The sequence below is a fragment of the Dipodomys spectabilis genome, unplaced genomic scaffold (genome assembly GCF_019054845.1).
Source record: "Dipodomys spectabilis isolate Male_0828 unplaced genomic scaffold, ASM1905484v1 ptg000023l, whole genome shotgun sequence".
NCBI lineage: Eukaryota > Metazoa > Chordata > Mammalia > Rodentia > Heteromyidae > Dipodomys > Dipodomys spectabilis.
This window is the reverse complement of record NW_024870700.1, coordinates 5,845,634-5,852,914: the sequence shown is the minus strand read 5'-3', so window position 1 is coordinate 5,852,914 and position 7,281 is coordinate 5,845,634.

Here is a 7,281-nt window from a genome sequence, read left to right as displayed (position 1 = left end):
CCATCCTGATTGGTACCCACCATACTGTCTTACCTCTGTCTTCTCTTACCTTTAAAGCTGTAATATTCACCTACATTGGAGGCACATTTACTCTTCCTAATTCATCTATCAGGATTAGGGCTGTGTCTTCCTTTTCTTTTAAACACCATTTTAATTTATTGGGAAACTGATGAAGATGTTAAGCAAAGACAGGATTAAGGAGCCTGTGGTATAAAAATGGAAGTCTCCTAATTGTGGCTTTTCTGACTAAAGTGCCTTCCCAGGAATCTTGTAAAATTTTCAGATGTGTTTACTTTGTACGGGATGAAATACTCTGGTGCTTTATAACATGCAGTTAACTTGCTTTTACAGGATAGATAGTATTCAAATATAATGTTACTGAAGGAAGTAGAGCCAAGTGTGTTGATTCTCAACTGTGGGAAGGTAGACAGCTGGCCCTCCACAGTGGGCTAATAATTTTTAATTAAAAACTTGCCAGGGATTCAAGTAACTGGTAAAAAGTGGTGTATTATATGCTGATCTAAATTGTGTTACCATGTTTGTTTCTTACTGTCTAATGATTTTTTTTGTGCTTTAAATGCTGCTTATAAAATTCTTGACAATACATTTCTGATAATTGTATTTTTATGTATAATGTATAGGTTTTGTTGATTGTGCTTTTACCCAGAAGAAATGTAGACTGTTAATGGAATGGGAATTTGAGGATCTCCCAAGAGGATGTTGTTAGGTTGACCTTGAGGAGTGAGTATACAAATGCCTTTTCACCTAGTTTACCAAAAATTAATCTTAACAGTAGTCACTTTGGGGTGTAGGGTGAAGATGGGAGAAGAATTTGAAGTAATGACATTTTAAGGCATTCAAGACATCAGAAGTTGCCCAGATAGGACACATAAAAGTACAGTACTAATGAACACTTCACTCTTAAGTGTTTTGTCAGTAAAACATGTCCTTTTTGCATGATTACAAATATGAAATTACTAAAAGAATCATTGAAATTATGTGCTTAGTTTTTGAAGAGTACATAGTGATAATGAACTCTTACTGAAGGCTAGCACTACCACTTGAGCCACAGCTCCACTTACGGCTTTTTTAGTAGTTTCTTAGAGATGAGAGTCTCAAAATTTCCTGCGTTGGCTAGCTTTGAACTGCAGTCCTTAGATCTCAGCCTCCTAAGTAGCTAGGATTTTGCTGCTTTCTTGAAGACATGTACTTAATACTGTGGGTAATAATTCATACTCATGGGTGTTCTGGCTTTTGAGCCTTCTATAGCTTAAAGTTCAGTCATAAGCTTTTTGCTTATAATTTAGGAAACTCATGCTTCTTAAATGTCTAAAGCAGTAAATAAGTTGAGGGTGTTTGCATTTCTAGGAGAAAAAGCATGAAATACCTCAGTCACTGCTGACGAATTCTCATTCCTAAAGAACTTGAGAACTAGATCTTGAGTGATACTGGAAATCAACAGAAGGAACATTTCAAAGATAGGATCATTTTCTCTTCAGGAAGAAGAACAAGTAACAGCAAAGTTCATTACTTCCCTCAGTAGGAAACGTTAGTCTGAAATACCAAATATTGTGGATCATAATTTTCAATGAATGCAGTTTTTTTCTTCCTGAGTATTTGGTAACTGATTGCTTGGCTCAATTTTTTTTTTTGGTTAACAGAGCTAGTTATCTGTGATTATTGTGTAGAAGCCCACCCATAAGACATCCTAACTTTTATAGATAGTGGGAAAATGAAGTTCTTTCCCAAACCTTGAGTAAAATTTTCTGAATGTTTAATTGTGGAAAACTTTTTACTTCACTGCAACAAATCTTTCAGTTAAAAAAAAAAAAAAACACCTGGGGCTGGGAAGGTGGCTCAGTGGTAGAGCGCTTGCCTGGCATACATGAGGCCCTGGGTTCGATTCCTCAGCACCACATAAGCAAAAAGAAAAAAGCCGGAAGTGGCGCTGTGGGCTCAAGTGGTAGAGCGCTAGCCTTGAGCTAAAGAGCTGAGGGACAGCGCCCAGGCCCAGAGTTCAGGCCCCACGACCGGATCCCCCCCCCCCCAAAAAAAAAAAAAAAAAAAAAAAAAACCCTTAATTTATTTACCTTTCTATATCCACCTTTCAGTCTTCTGTGTTTTTAAGTACAGATAGTGTTTCCTTAGTCCCTTTTCCTGATCAGTTGTTGGAAATGTGTACATTTTGTCCTTAGAATGGACAAGACATTTTGGCAATGTGAGCTGTGTGTGAAGTGTACTTAAAAAAAAACCTTATCATGTGGCCTGTTTTTATGTGGGTTTACTATGTGTTAAATATTCTGACTAGACTTCTTAACATAAGTACAGTTATAATGCTGATTTGTTGTGTTTATTTTATGTATCTATGGTCCATGAATGGAAAAGCATAGCAAAACAGTCTTATTAAACATTTCTTCATTTTCCCCAAAATTACATAATTTGGAGTAGTGTTATCTCTCTGTCTTTTAGCTTTCCCAACCTTGAAAACTAGAAGTGTGTGTGTGTGTGTGTGTGTGTGTGTGTGTGTGTGTGTGATTGAGGAAAGCACTAATGCATTTTTCTACAATTAAACATATTTAGAAAATCAAAGTAAATATGCTTTCAACTTGCTACCAATCACATGTGAACCAAATGACAGCTTGTCATTTGGGGGGTATTATCAAATTTCGTAGCATTTTTTTTAGTGTACATAGGACATAACCTGCGCTACTGTTGTGCAAATTACAGGGCCTGTAGCAGGCTGATACAATTTTATCTACAAATGTAGAAAACTCACCTATTTATAGTGTCTGGAACCACATTTGAATATTGAGACTTCATAGTAGTACCTGAGAAACAGGTTTGTGACCCTTTTTTACACATTCCTGGTTTATCACTTTTCACAAGTTACTTGGCCTCTGTTATTTTAAGTTTTTCCTGTAAAATGCTAATAATAATCACTGTCATTATTGTCAGGAAGTTCAAATAAGATCCAGCAGAACTTAGTAAATGTTCCTGGTAGAGGAACAAAAATGGATTCAAAAGTTTAGTTTTCTCCAGTAAATTTCACCATCCTGTAAGAACCACTAGGATTTCCTGTTTTATTCTATGTATTTTAATCTATTTTATAGATATATTCATCTACTAGCTTATTAATGCAATAAATCCTAAGTACTTTAGGCCACGTGATCTAGGTCTGAATGTAAAGCAGGCCACAGCCTTAAAATTCTCTGACCTCTGTGTGTGTGTGTGTGTGTGTGTGTGTGTGTGTGTGTAAGTGAAGGACATAGGTTATGGTGACAAGATTATTTGGGGAAAATGAGTTGAGAAGGAAGTCAGGAGATGGACTTTGTGATAGAACATGGAGCAGACGTGAGGGAGACAAAATGAACCAGCACGTCTAAAGCACAGCATTAAAGGCAGACGGGATGCACAGGGTGAGAAGGTGCTCTGTTAACTGTGCTTGGTGTTCAAGCAGCAATATCCTTGTATCTAGTGAGCAAGGATAGGGTTAGAAAGGGAGGTTGGACGTGATGATAATAGTTAACAAATGTGTAACAAATGTGTCATTTTATTCTTAAAACTTTGGGGGCTATTTAAGGTTATATTACTAGTTACTTTTTCTGGTAGTTGGGGGATTGCTGTTCTTATTTCATGTCAGTTTTGGCACTAGAGGGCAGGCTTGGTTCTAGATTGTGAAGTTTTACAAGTGAATTAAATTAACCAAGCACATATCTGTGTTAAATCCTAATGAATGCACTTTTAAGTTTCAGTAATGCGCTTGTTTCTCGAATGACAAGTTTGCTACTTAGTTTTTCCCCCAATGGACTTTTAATATGTCTGGGACTGGCAGGGGATATTAATGTACATTTGCATATAAAATCCAAGGAAATGTATAGCCTGTGACTGTTTATGCAGATCTGATGCAGAGAGTGGAACAAACACGTATGAACATAAGAGAATCTGAAGCCCAGTTAGAACTCTTGGACATGGAAACATTTATTCAGGAAGTGTATTGAGTTGCTATGGCCAGGAAGTTGTGATAAGAGTTGAAGCTCAAATATGAGTAAAGTGTGGTCTAAACAGGCTGCTATATCAGCAATCCAAGCACTTAATGTGCTGTGTCTATTTAAATGTCTTTTCCCCTTCAGTAATGAAAATCTTGACCCATTTCTCTTTGGTACCTGGTATTTAGGTTACTTCAGAGTGTTTGAGTAGATTAGTGAAAAGAGCACTGAATTGGGGAGTTATAAAAACCTGTTTTCACACTTTTCCCTTTATAGAAAGACTTGTATTAACATGCCTACAGCTTTATAGAGATTATATAAATCTCTAAACCAGGTGCTTGTAGACATAAGTGGTGGTCATTGCTTGAACCAAGATCCAGGTGAAACAGAAATAAAGATATGGGTTTGTGCGCAGCGGGGTGGGAGAGAGTGAGGGAGAAAAGCAAGAGGAGATGACACCAGCTATTGTAAGTGCCACCAGTTGTATAGCCTGTTTTGGTGATTGGGAAAAGTCACCAAGCAGCCAGAAAGGTTAAGGAAAAACAAAGCAACTCAATCAAATTAATAATATCTGTGAATAGAATGGGAAAACAACAAAACAGGAAGTTCTTCAGAAGTGTAAGCAAATAACTGAGTTACCTTATTGGAAATTGCATGTCCTCCCTCCGTCAGTGGAATAATTCAATAGAAACAATGATAACTCAAGAGCAAAGCCCAAGATCTAGATTCTAGCCACTACCCAGCCTCCTATTGCTTAACATGAATTTAGAAAATCACTCTATTACTTAAATAGAAATGCTTGGGCTGGGAATGTGGCTTAGTGGTAGAGTGTTTGCCTACCATGCATGAAGCCCTCGGTTCAATTCTTCAGTAGCACATAAACAGAAAAGGCCAGAAGTGGCGCTGTGGCTCAAGTGGTAGAGCACTAGCCTTGAACAAAAGAAGCTCAGGGTCAGTGCCTGAGTTCAAGCCCCAGGACTGGCCAAAAAAAAAAAGCTCAAGAAAAGTTTCAGTAATACTTTAAATGAGAGATCATGTAATTCAGTTTTAATCAATGTTTTAATTAAGAAGATAAAAAGTCTATATTCTGAGAGAGGTCTGTCCCAAGTCGTTTTTCTATAGTGATGACCTACATGTAATTTGTGGAGTTAATAATTGTCAGTGTGTCCATTGCAGTATTTACCTTGTCCTAACTACAGTTACTGATTGGAGCTTTAGAAGCTGATCTCCATGGTGGAGATAAATTCATGATTTCATACCACAACCATTGAGTCCCTAAAAAGTATCACACTCTATTTCTGGTGCTGCAGATTCAGCAGTAAATGAAATAGGCAATGATCCTGGACAACATGGAGCTCATACACATGAAAAGGAAATGTAAGAATATAGCTTTATAGGGGAAAAATATTGGAAAGGATGGGTGGAATGTATATGTGGGAAGGAGGATTACAGTTTAATCATTTTAGCTGCTAACATGTCAGACCTGATAAATACAGATACATGCTACACACATATCTTGAGGAGAAAAAGAAACTAGTAATGTCTTAGCAAAAAAATCAATGCCCTTATCATTGAACTCTGATGCCTTATTCCAGTGTATAGATGTTCTCATCTTTAGTCCTACAAAATTTGATTCTGGTGCTAACTAACACTCTTAAAGTCCCTAATTTCTTAGTCTACAGGACACCAGGTCCTACACAGATCTCCCAGTGAAAGGTAAACTATCCAGGCCACATTCTGACTCATGGGAAATGAACTCTTGACCTTGGGGCAGGGGTGGAAAGAAGATTCTGTTTGAACTACGACCTTCACAAACAACAACAAAGAGAAAACATAAACAGCTCTGAACTTTGCTGAGAATGACTGGCTGCTATAGGATCTGGAATCACCTTTTTCTTATTCTCTGAAAGCAAGAATGAAGTCTCATTCATTTCTCTTAACATCTCAACCAGGTACCCCATAGTGACAGACGCATTGTGTCTATGGCTAGTCCTGTTACCAGTGGCTTCCTTTGCTCTTGTAACTCATGAAAATAAGGATGAAAAACGCCCTTTGTGACAACCCCAGAAGGAAAAGGAAAGTTTAAAGAAGGTAGGAGAGCCAGGAAAACACCAAGATAGGAATTCCGATTTTATCATATGTCAGTTGAATTGTGCATTTAAACAATTGGACTAGACAAGGAGATAACACAAAATAGCTCAGGGGGTGACAGGAAGGACATTGGATTAGGAGCTCTGATCCCGAGGGAGATCCCTGGGCCTGTTCACCTGGAAAATGAAGGAATCACAATAGATCATCTCTAAGCTGTGTTCTGTGCTAGACACATTATCTATTTCTTGATGTGGCAAGAAGCCTAATGAAATCACTTAATATAGATACATATGTTCTAATGAGTTCTCAAGATTATTAGAGGCAGGTTAGCCTGGGAAGGTCACGTGGAGTTTCAAGGCGTTTTGTTTTTGTAAAAAGGAAATAGCATGAAGAAACAAGAAAACAAGTCAGGGTAGGCTATGACTGGGAAGATGACTAAACAGAAAAGGCAGGTGTTCCAGATCACTAGTACGTTCTCCTAGAAGCAATGGGAAGTGCCTTCACAGATTCAATTGCTAGGAGTAGTAGGAGAGCAAGAGTTAAAAGGTGACCTCCAAGTAAAAAGAGATATGGACTTAATATTCTCCAAGACCTGTTAGCTATCAGATCCCCCCCCCCCAAAAAAAAAAAGCCTGGCTGGGGAGAAACTGCTATGTGGGAAAGGGACATATTGAAGTGGCTGTGAAGAGCCAGTTATTTAAGCCTGAAAGTAACCTAATTATAAAATAAATACTTAAAGACAAGATACCCAATTAAATAAATTCTGTAGGGTACACTTTTTTAAATAACTCCCTGAGTATGAACTACTAAAAATATGTTTGGACTAAAGAGATATGGTCATTTTTGTTAAATACTTACCTGTAAGTTTTTGGTTTTGCATTTTTTTGCCAAAGGTATGACCTTGCCTTCTCTCTGGGATAGATACATGGAAGGACTAGAGTTTTAGATAAAGTGTAAGAGCTCTTCATAAGTTGTCATTGGTAGTTAACTTTAGGGAGGGATGACACAAGGGACTCTGTTTTGTGATCCTGCCAAGTGCTGGGATTATAGTCTTGGGTCACCATATGCACTATGACTGTTTTGATTCTGACAACTTTCTTATCATTGAAGACATTGTTGATTAACCACTCTGTAGTTGGCTCTCATCACTGGTTGGTCCTGCATGGTCTTTCTTCCTTCTGGTGTAAGATTTGTCCTGATGTGT